We start from the raw sequence: 26,507 nt of genomic DNA, 5'->3' as shown, positions 1-26,507 counted from the left end.
TCTGCCGTTTTAACCATTGTCAAGGGTACAATTCAGTGGCATTAATTATGTTTACAGTGGTATGTGGCCATCACCACTATCTATTTCCAAAAATTTTTCTTGAACCCAAACAGACTGTACCCATTTAGCAATACCCTCCATTCTCCCCTCCCCCATGATTCTCAGAAACTCCTAATCTATTTTCTGTCTCTATGTATTTGGCTGTCTAGGTATTTCATATAACTGATATCATACAATATTTGTTCTTTTGTGTTCTGTATGTTTGTTTACAGGAATCTTTTAATGTTATATATATATATTTGGGGGGAGTTAATTTAAATTAGATAATATAAACAATAATTTACATAACCACATATATGTAAACCTCCATACAGCATAATATACTGAAAGTCTAACTGAGAAATTAAGATTTGAGGGATGATTTTGATTGTTGAATCATTACATAGATACCTCTTTTTGCTTTCTGGTATATTTGGTATAAACTGAGGGAAATACTTAAAAACTCTAAATTGTAATCCAGCTGCCTTGACCTCTGATAGCCCTTATCTTCTGCCACTGCGATGGTAAAAACCTTGTGACTAACCTTCATTTGTACCCAGTTATCCGGTTTTTCAACTTTAGAGTCTTGTGATCACTAAAAACAGCTCCTAATGTTTATTAATGAAGGGTCTTGGGTCAGCCCATAACTATCCCACCCCAACTCCAAAGTTATCTTGATAACCAAGACTGGATCTAACCAAAGTGGGCCTTCCTGACATGCACAGTAGCTTAGACTTTAAGCCACAAGTCACCCTATACCTCATGACAATACTAAAAATCATACCCATCATAATATTAAAACCACCATTTTCTTACATACATTCTGTGACTAGAATGTAATCAATCTACACATGCTTATTAATTAGATCACCTCTAATTTCAACAGTTGGGGCCACTATGCTCATCCTAAACCCTGCCTATCTTTTTCTCTAATAAAACTATCAGAATTATTGCAGTTCAGGGAGACAGATTTTGGGCCGATAGGCTATCTGTTGTCCTGTTAAGCACCTAGTGATGAACTTTTTCTCTCTTTGAAACTCCAGTGTCTCAGGAATTGGTCATTTGAGCCCATTGGGCAAAAGAATCCACCACATTTGTCTGACAATAAAATCCATGAGAATACCGTTATCAACCCTTCCATGCAATGGAACTCCTACACTTCCCCTACAGTACCTCATGGTTATATGACATCTGGCCATCTGATATAGGGATCTGATAAGCATTCCAGTGACAATCTGGATACTAAATAGAAAAAAAAAAAGAACTAACTTATTTTGAACTTATTTAATATATAAAGATAGAGTAGATATTATAGAAAATAAAATCTTTCTCAATACAAAATCAAAGACCACAGATATGTTAAAAAAAACATAATTGCACCCATGGAAACATAGGGCTGAGGTTGAAAGACAATTAGAAAAGATTAAAGAGCATAAAGGAAAAGGATACTGAGAACCAAGTGATAAGTGGCAGCTACAGCTGACCTGTGTATGTTAGCCAATCTTGATTACAGAGAATCTCGCTTTTGACAGTCACACAGGAACCAGGAGACAAGGTGAGACTTAGAACTAAGACGCCATATAAAGCCCAAGTTGTGTAAGGGCTACACACTCAGAGTACCAGTTTGAAACAGTTGTGTACCCCAGAAAAGCCATGTTCTTTAATCCTGTTTCAATATTTCTGGGTAGGACCTTTTTTATTAAATTGTTTCCATGGGGATGGGACCCACCCAATTGTGGGTGGGACCTGTTGATTAGCTGGTTTCCATGGAGATGTGTCTCTACCTATTCAAGGTGGGTCACTTACTGAAGCCCTTTAAGGGTAAACCATTTTGGAAAAAGCTTCAGTCACAAGACCCAACAGAGCCCACACAGCCTGAGACCTTTGGAGATGAAGAAACAGGAAGCCTTTTGAAATAAGAGGCCAGAAGAGACAGTTAGCAGAAGTCACCATGTACCTTCTGAGCTGACAGAGGTGTTCTGGATCCATCATCCTTTCTTGAACCAAAGTATCTTTCTTTGGATGCCTTAGTTTGGATGTCTTTATAGACTTAGAATTGAAAACTTACAACTTAATAAATTCCCTTATTAAAAGCCATTCCATTTCTGGCATATTGCATTCCATCAGCTTCACCAAATCAAAACACTCATTGAGGAAAAAAAATGACAAATGGAGATGACAAGGAAATTTATCATAGTCTGTGCTCATAAAGGGGGAAATAGTATCTGCTAAACATGTAATCCCATGCCTTCCTTTAATGGGTTTAGGATTTGAACTTATACTACAACAAAGAGGTTTAGGTAAAAACAGGAAACACATTAACAAAATAAGAGACTGGTAAATACCAGGTCGCCAATTAGAAGAAAACACAAATCACTATGGAAAGAAACATCATCCACCCAAGCTCAAAAAATTCTCAGAGATAAAGCACCATAGAACATGGATTCAAAGAGCAAAATTAAAAAAACTACTCAAGTAATCATGAGTGAGAATCAGCACAAACAACCACCAACATAATTAGACCCAAGGAATAATCATATGTGCAATTCAAAATAATATAATAAAGTGCTTAAATAAATTAAATGAAATAAAATATATGAACAAGGAAAAATAGGTATCAAAAATTCCCAGGGAAAAAAACAGAAAAAGAAATTGTATGAGTGACTTAAACCACAGATCAGACACAGCTGAAATAAAAAATCTGTAATTTTGAACAAAGTTACATATGAAGAAATTTCCTATACTGCAGCATACAGAGCCAAATTGAGAAAGAATATTAGAGAAATTAAGAGAATACAAGTTGAACTAGGTTGCACCATTGCGTCCAGTCCCTGGATTGAGAATGGATAAGAATGATTATTTAGTCTTGTTTCAAGATTTCTTTTACATTGGTTTATTCTTGAAGAAGAAAATAAAGAAATAAAATGATGTGGTTAAAGGGAAATGAAGGTGATTCCCACTGCCTCCCTTTTGACTTTCAGAAGAGTACCCAGAATATGACAGCACTGTAGAGTGAGATGCCCTTCCAAGTCACAGAACTTACAGCTGGGCCCAAGAAGGTAAAATTCACAACAACCAACATCAAATTTTAAAATTGCAGGTTTGTAAAGAAGTAGAAAAATATGAGCCATAAGAAGAAGAAAATCACCCAATCAAAACCAACTCATAAATGAAATAGATGATAGAATTATAAGATCATTAAAATGTATTCTAACTGTATTCACATGTTGAAAAAGCCAGAAGAAAGGATAAACATGTTAAATGCATGAAGGAAATATGAAACCCAAGTCCAACTCCTCAGGAAGAAAACTACAGTATCTAACATGAAAGAGTCACACTGCATGAGATTAACATCAGATTAGACATTGAAGAAGGAAAGATTAATGAACTTGAAGACATAGGAATTGAAACTATCCAAAGTAAAACACCAAGAGGAAAAGATGAAAAAGAATGAAAAGAACATCATTGAGCAGCAAAACTACTTTAAATGACTTAATATATATGTAATAGGAGTTCTCAAAAAAAGAGGGATTACATAGAAATGGTAGAGAAAAATACTGGCTGATTTTTTTTTTAACCTGATAAATACAGATACATGAAGTTCAAACAACCCTAAGCACAAGATACACAAAGAAAACACACCAAAGCACACCATAATCAAATTGCCTAAAACCACTGATAAGTGGTTTCGCTAATAAAATGAAACTCTTAATAAGAGGTAGTCAGGAAATAAAACACACTGCATTCAGAGAAATAAAAATATGAACAAAAATAAGTATACATTGTAAACAGTGCAAGTGAGAAGGTAGTAGAGTAACATTTTTTAAATACTGCAAGATAAAAACTGTCAATCTATACTGCATAACCCAGTGAAAATATTTTTCAAAAACAATGAAGAGTTTTCCAGACATAAACAAGCTGAAATAATTCAAAACCGGTAGACTTGCACTACAAGAAATGTTAAAGGAGTCTCTAAAGCAGAAGGGAAATGATATGAAATAGAAATTTGGATCTATGCCAAGGAATGAAGAGCCCCAGAAATGGTAATGCATTTCTGGTAAACAGAAAAACTTTTATTTATTTCTCTTTAAAAGATAATAAACTGTTTATAGAAAAAGTAAAAACAATGTATTGGGGGATTTATAATTCATGTACAAGTAAAATGAATAGCAACAATTGCACAAAGTCTGGAAGGGAAGAAATGGAAACATACAATTGTAAGGTTCTTATACTGTACATACAGTGGGATAATATCATTTGAAGATAGAATGTGGTAAGTTAAAGATAATGATTATAAAACTTAAAGCAACCACTGAAATAAAAAAACAAAGATGTACAGCTAATAGCCTACAAAGGATATAAAATGAAAGCAGAAAATCATATTCAAATAATTCAAGAGAAGGCAAAAAAAGAGGTAATTGGGAAAAAAGAACATTTGAGTCAAACAGAAAACAAATATCAAAACAGTAGATTTTAAATCAACCATATCAGAGTTGCGGGAAAATGGCAGAATAGGATAGGTAGAGTTCACCCTGCTCCAAGGAACAGCTAGAGAAGGGACAGGAGGGTAACTGGGATGGCAATCCAGGGTGTAAATGACCTGGGAGAGTCTTCTGCACAGATATGGAGGCCCTGATTGCAAAAGCTGAGGAACTGAGAAGCAGAGAACCAGAGACCATCCAGCTGGTGCAAACAGCATAACACAAAAGCCTGGAGCCCTCAGGAGTGCACAGAAGGGAAGCCAGCGGCTTGGAAGTAAGCCAAGCCATGTTCCTTGAACATACTACCCTCACCAGCATAGCCCCATGACCTGCAACTCACCCCACACACCTGAACTCTGTCACCCATCCCTCCACCATGCTCCAAGCACCCCTGCCCTGCCAATCCCCCACATGCATACCTGCCCCATAGCCCTACCCCAAGCCTGCCCCAGCCCAACACAACTCTCATGCAAAACTATGGCCTTATCCCACCCCTCCCAAGACCCACCTCCCCCTCCCTGCTCCCTGCAGGTGGTCAACAGCACCTAAAGGCTGTGAGCACTTACCTCTATACCCAGGCTACACCCACCCCCAGCCCATACAGTCACACAACCCCACCCTGTCACCCTCCCCCCACCCCAGCTCTGCACACATTTACATCAATTTACAGCTCTCCCAGATCTGCACATGTGCATGGCCCCCAAACAAGCCCACCAGCTCTGGAAAAACACTGACCTGAGCAGCCATGTCACTTGCATCCCTAGTCCATGTAGGTGCAACACTGACCCGCTGCCCTTTGCTCTGCACACACGCACAAAAGGGCCCTGTGCCCTAGACTGGCATACACCAGGGCCCCACCCCCTGACCTGTGCACCTGCACAGTCACATCCTCTGCACCTCTGGGCACCCACGCTTACAGGTACCAGCGTAGCATCTCCAGCCTGTGCTTAAACCTGCACTGAAACACATCACCACACTGTTGTGCCCACCCTACGCCCTGTATCTTGCTCTACATCCATCCCACAAATACAAGGATGTAGACTACTGAAGGGAATCAACCTCCAAAGTAAACCAATCAAGATATTTAAATGCCACAAAGACAGCAGAACCTCACTAAGCATATCATAATGCAGACAGATATAGCCCAGCCTAATGACCAAATTAAAACACCAGAGGAGACACAGACATTGGAATAACTAATCAAAGATGTCCATATAACTCTACTAAATAAAATCAATGGAATGGCTAATGACTTAAAAGAGATCAAGAAGAAACTGGAAGAGCATAAAGAGGAATTTGAAAGAATAAACAGAAAAATAGCAGCTATCACAGAGATTAAGGATGCTGTAGACGAAATAAAAAACATACTAGGGACACATAACAGCAGATTTGAAGAGGCAGAAGAAAGAATAAATGTACTAGAGGAAAGGACAACTGATTTCAAACACTCAAAACAGCAAATGGCAAAAAAGATGGAGAAATTTGAATTGGATCTCAGGGAAATGATAGACAAGACAAAGTGTACAAATAAAAGAATCATTGGTGTCCCAGAAGAAGAGAAGAGTAAAGGGCTAGGAAGACTAGTTGAGGATATAATGGGGGAAAACTTCTCAACCCTTATAAAGGACATAAATATGCAAGTCAAAGAAGCTCAATGAACTCCAATAGAAAAACCCAAATAGGCCTTCCCTAAGACACATACTAACCAGTTTGTCAAATATTGAAGAGAAGCAGAAAATCCTGAAAGCAGCAAGAGAAAAACAATCTATTACATACAAGGGTAAGCACATAAGACTGAGTTCAGATTATTCAGCTGGCACTATGGAGGCAAGAAGGCAGTGGTATAATATATTCAAGATCCTGAAAGAGAAAAACTTCCAGCCAAGAATTCTATACCTAGCCAAATTATCCTTCAAAACTGAAAGAGAGATTAAATTTTTCACATATGAACAAATCCTGAAAGAATTTGTCAACAAGAGACTGGAGTTCTGCCAGTTGAAAAAAAAAAAAAAGACAGCAGAGGGAGGTCTGGAGGAGGGCACAGAAATGAAGAGTACTATTAAGGGTAACTTAAGGGATAAAAAGAGAAAGAGGGAAAAGTATATATAGATCTGACAAATGAAATCCAAAATATAAATCAACCATGTCAGTGTCCTTATTAAACGTAAATATCTAATTACTCCCATTAAAAGGTAAAGATGGTCAAATTAGGTTTTAAAAAGCAAAATCCAACTACATGCTCCTATATGGAGCCTGCTTTAAATGCAAAAGTACAAATAGGTTAAAGGTAAAAAGATGGGGAAAAGATATATCACGCCAATACTAATCAAAAGAAAGATACCGTGGCTATGTTAATATCTGACAATGTAGATTCTATAGCAAAGAATACAACAAAGTATAAAGAAGATTATTTCATGATGATAAAGAGGTCAGTTCAAGAAGACAAAAAATCCTATGCACCTAAAGACACAGCTTCAAATTATATGGCACAAGAAACTGATGGAACTATGAGGCGATAATAGGCAAATTCACAATTTTAGTCTAAGAATGCAACATCCCTCTCTCAATAACTGATAGAAACAATAGATTTTTAAAAAATCAAAAAGGATATAGAGAACTTGAACAGCATAAATTAACTTGACCTAACATATGTATAGAACACTAAACAATTAACAACATTGAAATATATATCTGAATTTACTAAAATGTGAAATGTTACATTGTATATATGGAAATAGAATAAAAATTAGAAATAAAAATCCACGGAACTACATTACACAGTGGAGCCTAAGTTCAATCATTGACTATCATTAATAGTACAATTATAAAAATGTATTTTCATCAATTGTAACAATTGTTCCACACAAATGTTAAGTGTTAGTAATAGGGTGGTATCCAGGAATCCCGTTTGGGGTTTTTTGGCATGGGCAGGCAGCAGGAATCGAACCTGGGTCTCCAGCATGGCAGGTAAGAACTCTGCCTGCTAAAGAGATGGAAACAGCCAAAATGTCCATCAATAGACGAGTGGCTAAACAAACTGTGGTATATACATACGATGGAATATTATGCAACTTTAAGACAGGATAAAATTATGAAGCATGTAATAACATGGATGGACCTAGAGAACATTATGCTGAGTGAGTCTAGCCAAAAACTAAAAGACAAATACTGTATGGTCCCAATGATGTGAATCGACATTCGAGAATAAACTTGGAATATGTCATTGGTAACAGAGTCCAGTAGGAGTTAGAAACAGGGTAAGATAATGGGTAATTGGAGCTGATGGAATACAGACTGTGCAACAGGACTAGATATAAAAACTCAAAAATGGACAGCACAATAATACCTAATTGTAAAGTAATCATGTTAAAACACTGAATGAAGCTGCATCTGAGCTATAGGTTTTTGTTTTGTTTTGTTTTGTTTTGTTCTTACTATTATTACTTTTATTTTTTTTCTCTATATTAACATTCTATATCTTTTTCTGTTGTGTTGCTAGTTCTTCTAAACCGATGCAAATGTACTAAGAAACGATGATCATGCATCTATGTGATGATGTTAAGAATTACTGATTGCAGGCGGGCCGCGGTGGCTCAGCGGGCAAGAGTGCTTGCCTGCCGTGCCGGAGGACCCCGGTTCGATTCCCGGCCCCAGCCCATGTAAAAAACAAACAAACAAACAAAATATAATAAAACAAGAAAATGTTTAAAAATGTTTCCCTTTCTTCCTCCCTTCCTTCCTTCCATCCTTCCTTCCTTCTCTGTCTTTCCTTCCCTTCCTCCCTCTCTCTTTAAAAAAAAAAAAAAAAAAAAAAAAAAAAAGAATTACTGATTGCATATGTAGAATGGTATGATTTCTAAATGTTGGGTTAATTTCTTTTTTTCCGTTAATTAATAAAAAAAAAAAAAAAAGAACTCTGCCTGCTGAGCCACCATGGTCTGCCCAGGAATCCCATATTTTATGCATGATTTTTCTGTAAACTTACAACTTCTCTAATAAAGAAAAAAAGAAGGAAGGGAGGGAGAGAGGGAAGGAGGTAAAGAGAAAGACAAAGGAAAGGATGGGAAAGGGGAGGAGGGGCAAGGGGATGGGAGAAGGGAGCAAAGTGGGGAGGGGATGGGGGAGGGGAAGAAAGGGGAGGAACAAGGAAGGAAGGAAGATAGATTATCATTTTAAATAGTTCTAACATACACAGCAAGCACCAAGGTATATTTATATAATGACTCAGATCTTGATACCTACCCTATTTACTCTGTTACTAAGCTATGAGAAGAGATAAAACAAAATGGAGTTTCTATGGCTAAGAGATTTTAAATGGAGTCAGGAGACCGGCAGGAAGTTATTCTTATGCAAATCTCAGCCAATTATCACAAACTGCCAAGGTATGTCACATTAAAAGCAACAATGTTTCTGAGAACATCTGCACTCCCATCAAACAACAAGATAAAGAAATCAGTCAACTGTCTAACTTGAAGAACATTCGGAAAGCCCCAAACATCTACCAATCATAACTCTTTACAAACAACTTATACAATCTTCTTTTTCTCTAAAAACTCTGCTTGGAAGCCCCAAGATAGGGTATAGTTTAGGTTGCTACCTGAATCTATGTTTCCCAGGGGAAAAAACAATGATTAAATAGAGCATAACCACAAATTGATTTCACTGGTTCTTAAATAAGCCACTTGATTCCCTAAAACAGGAAGGGGCAAATGCTAATTGCAATACTAGATATCTGACAACTCCTAGAGGTAACTTCAGACTAATTTTAAATGTAATTGGTCCCTGTGTCCTTTCACCCACAGTAGGGGTTCAGACATTGATTGTTACCAGAGGGAAGTTCTGGTCTGGAGATCTAGCATTCACAGGCACAGTGAAGTTAGTTTGCTTGTGGGAGATAAATTTTCTCAGACACTCTATCGCCTGTTCACACCTCTTAATTTGTATTTGGGATGTTAAGGTCTTAATTTGCATTTGAGATGTTAATAAAATATTCTGTGGAGTTGCTAAAAATGATTTTTTTGGCCGTTTGCCCTTTCTAGTTTCAAAGGCATAAGCACAAGGCAGTGAATTCAAAAGAAATGGGAATGTTCAATGGCATTTTATGCTTAACTTCATCAAACCTGGGAAAAAAAGTCACTTAATTGAAAGAAATGGGTCTAGAGTAGTTTAGAAAGATCTAAACACTTATCAGAACCTTATATTTTAATTACACTCCTTAGCAAATTTCATAAAGTAGCATATAGAGTGGGAACATTCATAGATCAAGGAGGCCATCCCTAAGGATCCTACAAGTTCTGGTGGTTTACAAAGCTCCAAGCCCACTCCAGTTGTTCTCCTCAAATATCCATCATATCTTTTCATCTGACACCTGCTATGAACACAGGCATGAGCTAGACCAACATCTAATAAGTCATTTTTCTTTAACTTTCTCATCCCCCAAATCATTAAAGAATTTTTACAACACAAAGATGGCAATCAGGAACATGGCTGGTGCATACACTAAATACAAAGTTCTCCATCAAACTCTGTGGTTGAATAGGATGTTCTATTTTTCCTCTATTAAGTCAGGCAAAATTTCTCAAATTTTCCCTCTCAATTCTTGTTCTCAGAGAAATACCCAAGTTAAAAGCCACGTCTTTTAAGTGCTTTGTTTGTGAGTGACTTCACAAACATACTACTCCATAATGAGTCCATTCTACTCTGCATTAGCTAGAGTTCTCTAGAGAAACAGAATCAGCAGGATATATCTGTAGATATAAATTTATAAAAGTGTCTCACATAACCATGGGAATGTAGAATCCAAAGGTCTGTAGGGCAGGCCACAAGCTGATAACCAATGAAGGTCATCGACGAACTCTCAGGAAAGGCTTGCTGAACAACTGTGGAAATGAAAGAATCTAAAATCCACAGGGCAGGCTGTGAAGCTGGCAACTCTAATGAAGGTCTGGATGAACTCCACAGGAGAGGCTCACCAGCCAAAGCAGGAAGAGTGACTGTTTCTTCTGAATACTCCTTAAAAGCCTTCTGGTGATTAGACTAAGCATCCGTCATTGCAGAAGATACGCCCCTTAGCTGATTACAAATGCAATCAGTATGGATACAGCCAATGTAATCATGATTTAAGTCAATGAAATGTTCTCACAGCAACAGACAGTCCAGCACTTGCCTGTTCAGATAACCGGGCACCACCACCTAGCCAAGTTCACACATGAACCTGACCATAACACACTCCATCATATTCTGTAACTACTTAATTCTATTCTTTTCTACTTCATAACTCCAGTAATAATTTAAATATAGAAAACAATGTCTATCACTTAGCTGTTAAATTATTTCATTTCTCCACACCTATTCCCAGATTATGAGTAAGATTAACACTCTGGAGATGACTGGCTTCTCAACCACTTGACATTCCTCTATGAACCTTCAAGATGCACAAACATAATCTTGAGAAGCAACCACCCCAGGGGTTACAACTCAAATACCTAGAGAGGCATAGCAGTGAACACAAGTGAGTAAAGCTGGCCACTATAGTAGGGAAAGGTAGGTACTGTGGGGAATTGGAACAGACATGCCATATCTAATGGGGGAACTCATGAGCAGAGTGTCTTGTTTCCCCCAGGTGCAACATTGGAACCATCAGAGAACTACCAAATCCTATTCCACTTGAGTGTGACATTAAGAAAAACTCTTGGGCGGGACACAGTGGCTCAGCAGGCAAGACTGCTTGCCTGCCATGCCAGAGGACCCGGGTTCGTTTCCCGGTGCCTGCCCATGTAAAAAAAAAGAAAAAAAAGAACTCTTGAATGACCAAGAAACAGCTGCTTGATATATGGACAGCAGTTCCAAGGTGAACAGATGGCATTCTATTTGGAAAGCCCACTATATTGACTAAAGAAGGTAAAAACAAATCAGCTTAATTGGCTTAATTTCCTGCTGTTTGCCCTTATGTTTGAGTTCAGACTGTGACTAATGACCTGGCCATATGGTCAGGCAAAAGAGTAATGGAAAACTGGCCTATTAAAAGTTTACCCATATGAAGCACCGCCCTATAGAAATCATGGGAACTTGAGGAGTACATTCAAGTATGACTTATTGATGCCCACAGAAGAATCCCCTTCCACGATCAAATAGTGATTAGAATCAGTGAGTAGGTACCCAGCTGTGCTCACTTGCAGTGGACACTTGGGTCCATGAAATGAGTAGAAATTTAGGGCTGCACCAATACAAAGATGGGCTAAAACTACACATATTTCTCTTGCACCCTGTGAAGTACAAAATGTCAACAAGAACTGTTCTGTCTGCCAAAAAGAGAAAGAGAGAGAGAGAAAGAGAGACTGCAGATGGCTCTGGGGAAGATTCCCAGGAAGATGAATTGGGCTGATGGCAGTACCCCTGAAGACTACAACTGGGTCCAGACAAGAATAGACCGTTATTCTGAACTGGATTTTATTTACCTGGTGGCAGATGCAAATATTCAGTGTACTATAAAATAACAGGAATAGAAGATACTGCACCAATTTGGACTGCCATGGAACATTTCCTTCAGACTATGGGACACACTCTACAGCCCAGAATGTCCAACAATGGACAGAGAGATAACTTCAGAGTAAGTTTGATCAAGAAATTGGAACTTGTGATTTAAATATTTGAGGTCTAAAATTTGGGGAAATACAGGCATAAAGGACTGACTTACATGCCTTATCAGGTGTGTGCTCACACTCAAAATGAGGGGGGGATGCCAAGAAAGGGTCCCCATTAGACAGATTTCTCTGCTTCTCTAGGGGATCTGAAGAAGAGGTAGTGGAGGAGGATGCTGGTATGGCTATTCATTTTTTCCCCACATCACCACAACTTTATCCTTTCCTTTAGTATAACAGTCCCAGGAGCAGAGCTACAATCATAGCCAGAAGCAGGGCTGATTCCTAAGTGAGAAATTGTATCTTTAAACCTTTATTTTAGAATTCCTAAAGGACTGATGGGGTGCATGGTGCCATCAACCCAACTGACAAAATTAGGGTTGACCAGGAATGTAGCTGTATTGCCCCACTGTCAACATAGTCCATTTGTTCTGTACCTCTGTAACCCTATCCTATATGAATGGAGGTGAACTGAGGGAGAAGCAATTGCTAAACTAGAATTTCTAATGGCAATCTGGATCAAGACAGTGGTCAAACCTAATGTCCCTTTCAAAGGTGGAAATGTTTCACTATAAATAGAATGAGGATAAAGTGTAAAAGAATGAACACATGGGTTAGGCAATGAGGAAAATCTAATATTAAATCCAACATTACACTGGTACCTCAAGAGAGGCTCAGAGCAAGAGGCGATATTTCCTCCTAGCTTAATTATAACAGATGACTTAAAGGGTGAATCTAAGTTCATCCCTGCTTTTGGAACCTAAGAAGGTCAAATGGTAGCCTGCAAACCCGAGTAGCATCGCCGTGGGAGACATCTTGGTCACGATGATGGGCTGGACTTAGAGGGACTCTAGTAATATACCAATATATTTTCTTATAATTACTTTTTTTCTTCAATCTTTTTTTTTTTTTTTTTTACATGGGCAGGGACCAGGAATCGAACCTGGGTCTCTGGCATGGCAGGCAAGAACTCTGCCACTGAGCCATCATGGCCCACCCCCAATATATTTTCATTCTTATTTTTCAGGTTATATCTATGATACTATGATATGATACAATACTGTCCTTGTTGGTAAGATGATTTAATACTGAAATTAATGACTAAATATATTGATAGATTGAATTAAAGACTCCTGTTTTGGTTTGCTAAACTGTAATGTAATAATAATAATAATGTAATTATTATTATTATTATTATTATATAATAATAATGTAAACTGTAATGTACATTTGCTGAAATGTAATATACCAAAAATGGACTGGCTTTTAACAATAAAGATTTCTTAAGTTACAAGTTTCAATTCTAAGTCCATGAAAAATACCCAAATTAAGACATCGACAAGAGGATACTTTCTCTGAGGAAAGGCCAAAGGCATCCATGGCTCCTCTGTGACATGGGAAATCACATGGTGATGTCTGCTAGTCCTTCTCTCCTGGGTTCTGATTTTAATGGTGTTCTCTCCCAGCACCTGTGGGTCCTTGCTTGTTTGTCCAGGGGCATTTCTCTTTAAGTTCTCTGGGCTTTTACTGTCTTTTATCCTCTTCACAAGGGACACTAGTAAAGATTAAAATTCACCTTGAATGGGCTGGGTCACATTTCAGTTGAAATAGCATAACCAAAAGGGCTCACCCAATATAGGTCTGCCCCCACAAGAATGGACTAAAAGAATATGGTCTTTTCTGGGGTATATAACAGATTCAAACCAGCACACCTCCTCAATATGTAATATCAATGGAAAATGGCCTGAGGAAGAATTAGACTTAGCTAATCATCAGTTGATTTCCATGCTAAATAGTACTGTCAAAGTTTATTAAAAAGTACAAATAGTGGTAGATAAAGGGGGAAAATGAGAAATTAAATTAGTTAAAAAAACATGAAAATGCATGTAATGGATTTATAGGAGGGATTATACAAACGTTAGGCTTAAGTACACTGTTACTATTGATATACTACATGTAGATACCCAGATAAATATGACAGTTTTGTTGTAAAAGAGCTTAGGCCAATGGTCAGGGGGAAGCCTGGGTATGGAAGAATTAACCTTACCCAAAGGGAGGTCTGATCTTTGCCCATTCCTACTGGAAACTGATCTCTTAGACCCTAGAATGTGCTGCCTGAAAGGAGGATCTTTGTCTGGGGACTGTGGCCACTGATCAAACACTGTGATTTATGATGGAGTCTTTAGGCTACACAGTATCAGTTCTGATCTCCAAAGGAACAAGAGGCTAAAGGTATTAGTCTTGCCTTCAGGACAGGCAGGAGACTAAAGTTCAGCCAAACGGGCAGTATGTGATTGAGCCCCAGTAAAAATTTGGACACCAAAGTCTCAAGTGAGCTTCTCTACTTGGCAATACTCAGTGTGTACTGTCATACATTATGACTAAGAGGAGATGTTTTAGTCTGATATAGTTGCTGAAATTCAGATACCATAAAATAGCCTGGCTTTTACAGTGGGGATTTACTAGTTTACAAGCTTATAGTTCTGAAACCGTGTAAATGTCCAAATCTAGGCATCATCAAGAGAATACCTTCTTTCTGAAGACAAGCTGCAGGCAATCATAGATTTCTCTGTCAAATGGCAAGGAACATGGTGGCATCTGCTGGTCTCTCCCTTCTCTTCAGGCTGTCATTGCTTCCAGCTTCTGGCTTCAGTGGCTTCCTCTCTGTTTCTGTGGTTTTTTATCTCAGCTTCTGTATGTTTTTTTCTGTTTCTCTCTCTGGATTTCATCCTCTTATAAAGGACTCCAGGAAGAGGGTTAAGATCCATCTGGGGCAAGTCTCAACTGAAAAATCCTAATCAAAAGGTCCCACCCACAATAGGTTTATACCCACAGGAATGGATTTGTTTTAAGAACGTGAGCTTTTCTGGAATATATAGCAGCTTCAAACCATCACAGGAGGTAACACTATCCATCGCCACAAGGAGAAGACAGAAACCTCTGTGTTTGGACCCCTCCTGAGTTCCTCCCTATGCCTCTCTTTCTTTGGCTGATTCTAACTTGTATCCTTTTCCTGTAATAAACCATATCCACAGATATAAGCGCTTCAGTGAGTTCTGTGAGTCCTTCTAATGAATCATCAAATCTGAGGGTAAGTGTGGAAACCCTTAAACTTTCAACAGGTGTCAGAAGTGAAGGTGGTTTGGGGGGACTGCACCCCCTAACTGTTCATTTTGGCGAACTCCAAGGTAGGCACCTTTTCAAGTTTGTTAGTATTTTTGGTACTCTGCCTCAGCCCTCACAGTAGTAGCCCTTTAGGTAGAGCCCTATATCTGCCATTCTTTATTTTTTTAAATTCTCTTTACTCAGGAGGAATGATCCTTCATTACTAGTTAGTAATTCTGAATGTTAAATTTTCTGTATCCAAATAATTTTATGACTTCTGTCTCCTGACTGATAGATCACTGCACATCTGACAGTCATCTGACCTGCCCCACTGTACATGACTGCCCAGCATAGAATCCACACATTCTATTGCATCACTCCTCACTTTAAATGTCACTTGCCTCCACTAGACTATATGCTACTCCATGGCAGGGATTAAGGAAGGTAGTATAGCAAAATGGTGAAAGGAAAGAGCTCTGTGGTCTGAAAATGGGGGAAATGGTACTTCCTCAAAATGGTGTCTATAAGAATTAGTAGAAAATAATGGGAAATATCACGCATTGTGCTGGTACAGTCTCAATAAGTGTTAGTTCCTCTTAAAGAAATAAAACAAAATAAAGTTACTATGGCTAAGAGATTTAAGTTGGAGTCAGGAGGTCTTTTTGAAGGTTATTCTTGTGGAGGTCTCAGGCAGATACTGAAAAAGGCCAAAGTATGCAAAGCCTCAAGCAATGTTCCTCAAAACCCCAAGGACATCCAAACACCATAAAGCAAATAACAGGATAAATAACTCAGTTAAATATTGCTTTGGTTTCTTAGCCTGTTTAAACCAAATACCATGAAATGCCTTGGCTTAACCAGTGGGAATTTGTTAGTTTACAGATTGAAGCTTGACACTGTCCAAATCCAGCCTCACTGAAGCGATGTTTTTTCCCCAAAGACTGGCTACTGGTCATCCCTGGCTCCTCTGCCACACGACAAGACACATGGTGGCATCTGCAGGTCTCTTGCTTCTCTTTGGGGTTTCATTGATTTCAGCTTCTTGCTTCCATGGCTTTCTCCTCTCTCTATATTCATTCCATTTTAAAGGACTTTAGTCACAGAATTAAGTCTCATCCTGAAAGAGATGGGTCACACCTTAACTGAAGGAGCCTCATCAAAAGGACCTACACACAATGGGTTTACATTCACGGAATCCATTAGAGTTAAGAACGTGTTTTTCTGTAGTAGATATAGCTTCAAACCACCACAACCATCTAACCTGAAGGACAATAAGCGTACCAGATATCCAAATCACAAACAACTTGTCTACCCTTTTTCTTTAAAAACCCTTGTCTGGAAATGCCACAATGGGACACAATATGTGTTGCTATATGAATCTGTGCTTCCCAAATTGCAATTCCAAGACTCCAAATAAGTGGCTTTGTTGTCTTGCTGCCTAACTTCTCTGCTGACACTCCTTTTACTATCTTATTCATTGCTGCATTTTGAACAGAGCCTAGAACCTAGTAAATGTTTAATGCGTGAAGTCACATCTACCAATAAACCAACAAATAACAACTTTGCCTCAAGTTCAAAGGCCAAAAAAAATATTTTATAAAAAATGCTTTATTTTTCTTTTTTTTAATATATATTTTTTGCATTTTTTATTTTTATTTTTTTCTCTATTATCATTTTATTTCTTTTTCTGTTGTCTTGCTATTTCTTTTTCTAAATTGATGCAAATGTACTAAGAAATGATGATCATACATCTATGTGATGATATTAAGAATTACTGATTGCATATGTAGAATGGAATGATTTCTAAATGTTGTGTTAATTTTTTTAATTAATTAAAAAAAAAAAAAACTCAATTGACCATATACCTGCAGGTCTATTTCTGCACACTCAATTCGGTTCCATTGATCAATATGTCTATTTTTGTGCCAGTACCATGCTGTTTTGACCACTTAATATAATTTAAAGTAAAAAAGTGTGATATCTTCCACTTCATATTCTTTTTCAGATGTTTTTGGCTATACATGGCCCCCTCCTCCTTCTGAATAAAATTGATAATTAGCTTTCAAAAAAAAAAAGCTTTATTTTTCAATTATTTGAAAGCTGTGGCTCTGGAAATAATTTTCTCTATATCCCTCATTTATTCAATGGGAGTTAGAGAAGGTGGGAGAAGAGAAAGGATAGAACGTGAAATTAAACTAAAATAAATGGAAAAATGAGGAAAAAGATGAGGAACATTCAGAGAGAAGACATTAATCAAATATAGGAAATGAAAACCAAACCAGAATTTTTTTTTTAATGTGGAGAAGCTGGCAAATAGAAGGAAACATGAAAATTGTACAGAGAAGCAGTTGGTAAAAAAATTTAAAAAAAGGAATGTAGTTAAACATAAAACCATCTAAGGATTTTTCACAATCCTAAAGAACCTTCAGTTGTTCTTTCTTTTCATCATCCAAGGCCAGGGTTGTTTGGGGCCTTATTTGGCTCCTTCTTCTTCAATTTTTCTTTCCTCTTTAGCCTACTCACTTCTTGGGGACATAGGGAATTCATCTCTGGAAGGTCTGCTCCAGCAGCGCCTGGCCACCCTGAGACATCCATCTTTTTTTTTAACGACCACCAGCCTTTGCAGTGAACTGGGGAATTACATTCCCCCTCATTCTAGTAGTTTTCATGGACTTAATTCACCACGGCCAGTTCTAAAGTTGTTTGCTTTGTCTTGTTTTGGTAGACAAATAGGGGAAAGGATCTCTCCATTGTGAGAAACCTAGCTTAGAAGGGGTTACCCACACTGGGGAATGTCCCTATTTCAAAAGGAAACTGGGTTAATTGGGAAGGGTAGGAAGAAATCTGAAGCCCAATTAATAAAATCTGAAGTATCCCAATTAACAAGATAATTGTTAAATGACTTCGGGGCAGCACTTAGAGCTTAAGAAAAGAAACCCCTTTCTACAGGCTTAGTCAGAGTGATGTTAAGAGCCTTTCCACACTCACCACCCCATAAAAAGCACCTAGAAGTGCAAAAAGAGAATTCAAGAAGTTTGGATAGAATATATATGTATGGGGGGCACTGAATGGCTGCCGTGCATCCTGGGGAGCTTAACAGAAATACTTCCTATATGTGGAGCTTTATTCCACTGATCACTCAGAAGCAAAAGCTCTGCCTAAGAGCAGGCTTTACATATAGACAGAACCTCCTTGGTCACCCATCCTGGATTTCTGTCTACTTGCTTTGACCCTTAGCCACACCCCGATTATTATCCCTTTATTAATATGTTCTTCCCTCTTGACTCTCTATAGTTTTGATAGCACTTGCTATCAAAATCAAGATATTCAAATCAAGATAAAAGCTCCATGAAAAAACAGAAAAGGGAGGGAGCAGGAGAGAACAGCTCCATTCCTTGTTCAGTAGGAGGGCAGCCCACCCTCTCACTCACTTTTGAGGCTCATTTTTTATATTCCGATGGAGCTCAGGAGGCCCTGAGTCAAAAACTCACAAACAGCTGAAAGGAACAGAGCAAGCCCTCAAGGATGGCCACCTCCTCCTTCCCAAAGTAGACACTTTGCTCCTAAGGACAGCTCAGTCCTTGCCATAACAGAACAAACCTCCATCTGCCTTCCCGGGTTCCCTGCACAGTCTGTGCTCTCCCTTGGTACAGCCAGGCCAGGCGGGAGGAGGCAGCCCAGCTGTTCTTTCCTGCGTAAAGATGCGAGCTCTGTGGGCTGCAGTGCCAGGAAGCTGAGTCCCCCTGGCTGCACAGCACCCGGGCTGGGCGTGTGGGGACAGCACAATGTGGCACTTTCCCAGTGGGGCCTCACTGTCAGCTACAGGGATTTTCCTTCGCTTGCATGATGTTGTACCCTAGAAACAAGTTTACGGCATTGTTTTTAATACTATTTTGCCAGAAGAGGAATGAAAAGAAAAAAATAAGCTGTGAATGCGGTGGCCTGCTATCAGCAGCACTAGGAGCTGCCTCTTACAGGAGAACATTTTCTGATATTAGATATTTAAGATATCACTGTCTGCATCGGAAGCTTGCAGTTCTGGTTTATCCTGGGTTTCTTCAATAAAGGTTGAAAGGAGACAAGGCATGAAACTGAGTCTCTTTGTCATTCTTTTCCCTTTGAATCAAAGAAAAAGCTATTGCAATACAAAGGATAATTTCTGCTCTTTGGTCTGAAAAACCCTTAACCAAATGTAAACTCTCTAATATTAGTTGTACATTTTTTACTCTGCCATGTGATCCAGCACACTCTAGAAGAAAGTAACTAAGATTTGGTAGTTGGTAACCGCGGTAATTTGAAGCTGTTCTGTACCCCAGAAAAGACCATGTTCTTTTAATCCATTCCTGTGGGTGCAGACCTATGGTAGGTGGGACCTTCTGATTAGGTTATTTCAACTGAGATGTGACCTGCCTTAATCCCCTTATAAGTCCTTTATAAGATGATAAAACACAAACAGAAGCTAAGAGATGACATCCAGAGAAGTTCATGGAACAAGCCCCAGAGAAATTTAGAGAAAAAGCCACAGATGGAGAAACCAGAAGCTGAAGCAATGAAACCTGAGAGAGAAGGAGCAGCAGAGATCACCAAGCGCCTTGCTATGTGACAGAAGAGCCCAAGCTCGGGGTAACTAATCTTCAGAGACGGTATTATCTTGTTAATGCCTTAACTGGGACATTTACAAGACCTTAGAACTGTACATTTGTAAGCTAAAATATTGCATTTCATCAGCTTTATCAAATGGAAACAGCGACCGTGGACCAAGGAAACAAGATTTCCTGCTACTAGACTGAATTGCATTGGCGGCATTATTTTCCTTTTCTTTTCTTCTTTAAATCTCTTTTTCCCCAATGTTTTATTCCTTCACATCTAGGAATCATAAACCATTGTTGGGTATTTGCAGATTTGCTTTTAAAATCTAAAGAGAAGCACACTATTAAGCCCCCAAGCACTACAGGAAAAGCTCAGAAGCAGAAACTCATCAAAATGCTGACAGCTAATTTGCTTTGAAAGTCACACCTCCCTGGAAGATGACAGCCTGGCATTTTCCACAGAAACCCACCATGTATATGAGCACTTGAGTCTGTCTTTTAAGTAGGGTATTTCCTACAGATGAATCTAGCACAGCCAAAAGCCTGAACGTGACCCTTGACGGATTTAAATTGGTGGCTTTTTCCCACCAAGTACAAAAGAAACTTGAGCCAGGGCTTTGGCCCTCAGGTCCCCTCTCTATCAAAGATGCCCTGCAGCAAATCGTAGCTCAGCTGTGCAAGTAGAGTGGCTGGCAGGGCTGTTGGAAAGCAATAGGAGAAGTGTCAGGGAAGACTGTAGGTAGCAGAAGCGATAATGAGATGGGTGTGATCCCAGCCGCCACCAAGATTAAATGTGCAAGTGTCTTTCTTCTCTAATTAGACATTTATATTGTTCACCTTCCAACCTTAAGAAATATCCAAGGAGAGTGCTACACTCGCCAATTATCATATTGACCTTCTACAGCTTGCAAAGCAAAAACCCCTCTGTGGTATGGAAGGAGGAGGAGCAGGAGGTACAGATTCAGCATTCCCTTCCCAAGTCAAGCACTAGTCAGCCAGTTCTCACCAAGGCCAAGTGCTCACATGTGGAGACAGAGACAGGGAGGGAAGGGCAGTCTGTTGAATGTTTGCATCTTAAATTCAAAGAATTTATTCCATATGCTACAGGCAGCCTCAGATTACGGAAGCACTTTTCAGTGTTTTTTTTTTTTTAATGGAACAGCTTGTCTCTTCCTCTTGCTTTAAAGGCACAAAGAAAAGGAAATACTCAAGTTTTTGGTAGGTTCTCTGCAAATGCGCTAGTGCTCATATCTCGTGACTATAAACATTCACTCTAACTTTCTTTGCCCTTTCTCTGGATTTAGTGCAATTTTGAATATTTCAGAGGAGACAATGATTTTGAAGCACATATACATTTTACTTGATCTATTCCTCATCCTTGCTCTTCAGCTGAATTCAGTTCCCCGTGGTCAGATATAACATTGGAGAATTAGTGTTATATTGCTAAACAGGCACAGAGATCTTGGCTCCATTTTGGCTCTTCTACTCAGCAGCTGTTTAGCTTCAAACAAGCCACCTCACCTCTCTGCACTGTGGTTACCTCCTATCCAAAATGAGGTTGGGCAAAGGAGGGCAGGCCAACCCGGATCAGGATAAAACTAGGCTTCTCCTTTTAATGACTGCCTGACTTATTCATGCCCTCCAGCCGCTTATGTACACCCCCAAGGAAACACACACACACACAGATACATTTTTAAGAATTTAAACTTAAAATTAAGACTAATTTTTAACATCCCCCTTAAGGGAATGTTAGAAAAACTTGAGGAACTCTAGAAGACCTTCTGAAAGTCAAGGATTCTATCTTCTTAATAATAATACAACCTTAAGATAATGTAATTCTTTGAAGAAATGTCTGATTTCACTGTCAAACCTGCTCTTCCCACAGCCTTCCTACATCTTGGTAAATGGCAAATCCATTCTTCTAATTGCTTAAGCCAAAGCATGGGAATCAACTTTGACTCTTTCTCTCCCACATAACAGCCCATCCATCAGCAAATCCTGTCTGTTTTATCTTCAAAATATACCTAGAATTGCAACCTCTACTCTGGTCTCCCATGTCTCCCTGTTTTCACTCTTGCCCCCTCCCCAACCAACTCTAAGCCCAACCCAATGGTCAGAGTGATTCATTGAAAATAGGACATTTCATGTGTCTCTTCTGGTCTGTAGCCTCCAAAGGCTCTCCTTCTCACTCAGTTAAACCCAAGCCCTTAAGCAGCCTACCAGCTCCCATGTGATCTGACTTGATGCCCACCTCTCTGTCTTCATCTCCTACTACTCTCCCACTTGCTCTCCCAACTACAGCTACATCAGCCTTGTTTCTATTCTTCCCACACACCAAATGCATACGCGCTTCATGGCTTTGGCCGAGAACATTCTTTCCCCACTACCCACAACTGCATGCTTTGCTAGCTTGCTCCCTTCAAGCCTCTCATTAAATGTGAGACTTCTGCTGGTCCCCACCCCACCTAGTCAGTCCAAACCTCCTTACTCTGACTTATCTTACTCTATAGTTTTCACCACCACCTGACAGATATTTACTCATTTATTTATTTATTTATGTTTTCTGATTTGTTCCCATGGGATATAAGCTCCACGGAGCAGGGACTTTGTCTATTTTATTCCCTCTAATCCTCAGGGCTACAGGCAGTACCTAGCACATAGTAGGAGCTCAATAAGTACTGTGAAATGAACAAAGGGACTTAGCACATTGTTAAGGAACATGTGCTCTGAGTGTCTAGTGACTGGAATAGAAAGTCAGCATGGCACTGCCTGAAAGAGCTGGCATTCTACTGGGGGGAAACCTGTTAAATGGGTGAGCTAATAATAAATAAATCATATAAGCTCAAACAGTAATAAAGGATGATGGAATAAAAAGGAACTAAGGGTAGGGGTGAAAAGTTACTTTAAACAAGGAGTCAGAAAAGACTCTCTGGAGAAATATTTGAGCTGTGACCTGAAAGACAAGAAAAAGGTAACCAGGCAGGAGTGGAAAAGCATTCTGGGCAAAGAAACAGCAAAGGCTCTGAGGCAGGTACAAGCTTAGTGTGTTCCAACAACAGAGAGAACATCAATGTGGCAGGGTACAGTATGTCAGGGGAAGCAAAGAAGGAATGAGGAAGGAGAGAGAAACAAGTTAGATTGCAGAGAGCTCACATTTTAGAAAGCTCACATTTTATTTTACATCTATTGGGAAACTGTTGGAGGGATTTAAGCAGGAGAACGATAGAGACAAATTTACATTTTTAAAAGATTACTTTGGCTTCTCTGTGGAGAATAGACTTTTTGCTAAGCTAAAGTAGAATTAGTTAGGAGGCTGTCTTGCAGTTGTTCCTGGAGAGATGACTGTAGCTTAAACCAGGATGCTTGTGGCAGAAAGAGTGATTAACTTTAGGACGCTAAAATGGCATTAGTATCATGGTTTACAAAACAAGAAGAAAGATCCCTACAGAAGATGAGACTACAAGATGGCATTGCAAAGGAGTGGCGGAGTAAGGCCTGGAACTTAGTTCTCTTGATTCCCAGCCTAGTATTAGGAGCTTAAAAAGCCCAAGAATCTGTCTGTTTAATTAATTCAGGACTAATATCGAAATAAAGGCATTCATCTCTAATAAGATGTTTCCTATAAAATTATGCCTTGGACACCACTCCTCTTGACCTCCAGTGCTTCTCTTCTCAGCGTAATAGAAATGCAAATGGCCCTGAAAATCACAGACAGGGGCAACTGACAAGTGTCCCTTCCCTCCTGACTGTACAGGCTGCTAGGGATGAGCTGTCGAGCATGGTTAATCCACTGAGAACTGCTTCTAGGAAAGGGATGAACAACTGGAATTCAACAAGATTCCATATCATGTTCACCCCTGAGGTGGACCCTCCTCAAGGAAGCATGGCAGCCTGGTACCCAAGGAGTCTCCATTTAGCAAGTCAAGCTGAGGGAATTTCAGACAAAAAATTCACTCAAGAAAGAGACACCAGCATTTTGGTAGAAATGATCCCTGCTAATAATCAGTAGTAAGGGTATTGACAATGGCCAGTGAGAAATAAGAAGCCTTTTTTTTTTTTGTATGCTGTATGGCAGGGTCACATTTCATTCTTTTCCCATGTGAATATCCCAGTATTGCAGCACCATTTGTTGAATTTTCACTTGTTTGGTTTCTTTGTTTGTTTGCTTGTTTGTTTGTTTTTGGGGGGAAAGTACATGGGCTGGAAATCGAACCCAGGTCTCCTGCACGGCAGGTGAGAATTCTACCACTGAACTACCCTTGCACCCCCAAGTAAGAAGCCTTTTGAGGACAAATGTACAATCAGGAAGAGCCTTAGCATTCAAGTCTGGAGATCCAGATTCTGGTCAAAGGTTTGGTATCTATTGGGTCTCTGTTGAGGGAGTAGGAGGGCAGATCAGATGAGTGGCTCACTCCCTGGGGTTCCAGGAAGGATTCTACATGGTAGTCTCACATACTGTTCTCTCTAGTAGAAGCTATATATTTATATCCATTATATAAAGCTAAAGGGGTAAGCCCAAATCAAGAACTCTAATGGAAGTTTTGCATGTGTTTTATTAATTAAAACAGAAAAAAAATATTTCTCAATTAAGCAATTCAGAAGAAATCATTATAAAAAGAACATTTGTGGTAGAGATGAAAGTATATAACAGAAGGGATTCTTGAGAGTAAAAAGGTTGAAAGCCACAAGGCTTGATCTCCCTGTTTCCCACCACTTTTAACAGTTTGTAGTCTCTATACTTTGAAAAGCTCTTGGGAAGACATTTTTATGTGGTGCCACAAAAAGAGTCAGCTGCATTTTTATCCAGCATGGGCCCCAGTTACCACACGTATGAGGAATAAGCCCATCAGAGGGTCATCTTCTGGCACAACATCTCCTTCCAAAGTGGGTCAGTGTAGAGGTGATGTGACTCAGTGGGGAAGAGCATGAGATGGCAAATCAGAAAGCCCAGGTTTGGACTCTGGGGTGCACACTAAATAACTGAACTACTCTGCTATTCAGTTTCCTGATCTGTAAAATAGGAAGGCTTGGACTAGACGATGTTTAAAGACCCCTTATAACTCTTAAATCCTGTAACTTCAGAGATGTCAATAAGTTCATTTAGTCTTAGCTTAGGTTCCCCAGAAAACAAAGCTAAGGCAAAAGCTACCATGCTACCTTAGTAAAAGGGTATAATCTCAGGGAAACAAGAGTAAGAGGGGAAAGGAAAATGTGGTACAGAAAGAGGGATAGAACTTACAAGGGGGTGTGTTACAAAGCTGGATACACCTTTGCAAGAAATGCAGCTGATTCCTCAGTCTCATAAACTGCATCTTGGAACAATCTACAGAGGCGAGACAAGGGGAACAATTGATCCTTCCCATCTCCCACTGTCTGCCCAAGTCCACTCCACAGAGCATTAACTCCACTCTACTTTCTAGCTCTGTCACCAAGCCCCACCAGGAAGCCACTGGGGAAGCCAGGACTGTAGAGGATGCTGAGGTGCTCCGCCTAGATTCCACATCAGCACTCATTTACCAGCTGCTGGGGGTGTGGACAGCTGGCAGCTCTCAGCTGAGGCCCTCTGTGGGGCCTGCACTCAGAGGGAGAGAGCCACCTCCCCCAAGGTCACACACCTTTCCCAAGGGCAGCCCATATGCAGTGAGTGGATGATATGGGAAAACAAAGGCTCAGCCCTGTTGCCTCAAATTGGGATACCTCTGACACTCCACCCTAGCATCAGACTTTCCCATGGGATTTGCTGATGCCTTTGTTGCAAAGCAGCATAGTTCCTCTCCTCCCTCTGTCCAATCCTAGTCTGCTAGGTAGAAGTAGTCTGACCCTAGGTTTCAGGAACACTCAGACACAATTTTAAATAAATTAGAGGAAAACTCCAAAGTCTATTATACCGCTGTTCCCTATCATTGTTATCAGAAGTAACCAAATGCTTTGTATAATTCTGCTTTAAATTCAAAATTACTCTAGTAAAGGCAAAGAAAATCAATTATTGCTTTGGAGTACTGGCCCGAGAAATGACTAGTTATGATTATACATACTAAGTAGCTAATTATACTTCTGAGCATTAAGATAGAATAGCAATTATAATAATTCATTTCTAAAAATTTCTAAAGCACTTCAGCATCCCTGCCTTCTTCACATACTTCTCTTATTCTCCCAGAAAGAAGGCCTAAAAGGAGTCAATAAATTTTTGTCTGCATTTAAGCAGAATCCCAAGATAGCCTTTTGTCTTTTCTATTTTTCAAACCCCAACATATGCCCTAAGCACACAATGATGGCTCTAAATCCTTACCATTCTACTCACCCTTTTCCTTTAGACAAGACCAACGCTTTTCTAAAGCACATGATGTTCAAAGGAACCCTTGCTTTTTTCTGCATCTCAAGCCAATTTCCCTTCTTATCCACCTCCGGAGGTAATAGAGATATGGTATACCTCTGGTCTACATAGAAGAAAGGAAATGGGAGAAATCACAATCTAAACTTAATTATGAAGTAAAAAATACATAATTTGGGGGGCCAAGATGGCGGTTTAGCAATGTGCGCGTTTTAGTTCGTCCTCCAGAACAACTACTAAATAACCAGAAACAGTACAGAACAGCTCCAGGAGCCACGATAGTGACTGGACACACAGTGTACCCCAGTCTGGACCAGCTGGA

General features: G+C 39.4%; 1 long non-coding RNA gene across 1 annotated transcript; it reads right to left on the bottom strand.

The window, feature by feature from the left end:
- Window positions 1-1,029: 1,029 nt before the first annotated feature.
- Window positions 1,030-26,255, bottom strand: LOC143665285 (uncharacterized). Its single transcript, XR_013166835.1, has 3 exons — window positions 26,156-26,255; window positions 25,094-25,177; window positions 1,030-1,281 (listed from the first exon to the last, which is right to left on the bottom strand). It is a non-coding gene; the product is annotated as an uncharacterized LOC143665285 (long non-coding RNA).
- Between the last annotated feature and the right edge of the window lie 252 nt (window positions 26,256-26,507).

Source organism: Tamandua tetradactyla, chromosome 21 (assembly GCF_023851605.1).
Source record: "Tamandua tetradactyla isolate mTamTet1 chromosome 21, mTamTet1.pri, whole genome shotgun sequence".
NCBI classification, from domain to species: Eukaryota; Metazoa; Chordata; class Mammalia; order Pilosa; family Myrmecophagidae; genus Tamandua; species Tamandua tetradactyla.
This window is presented reverse-complemented; position numbering and strand designations above follow the sequence as displayed.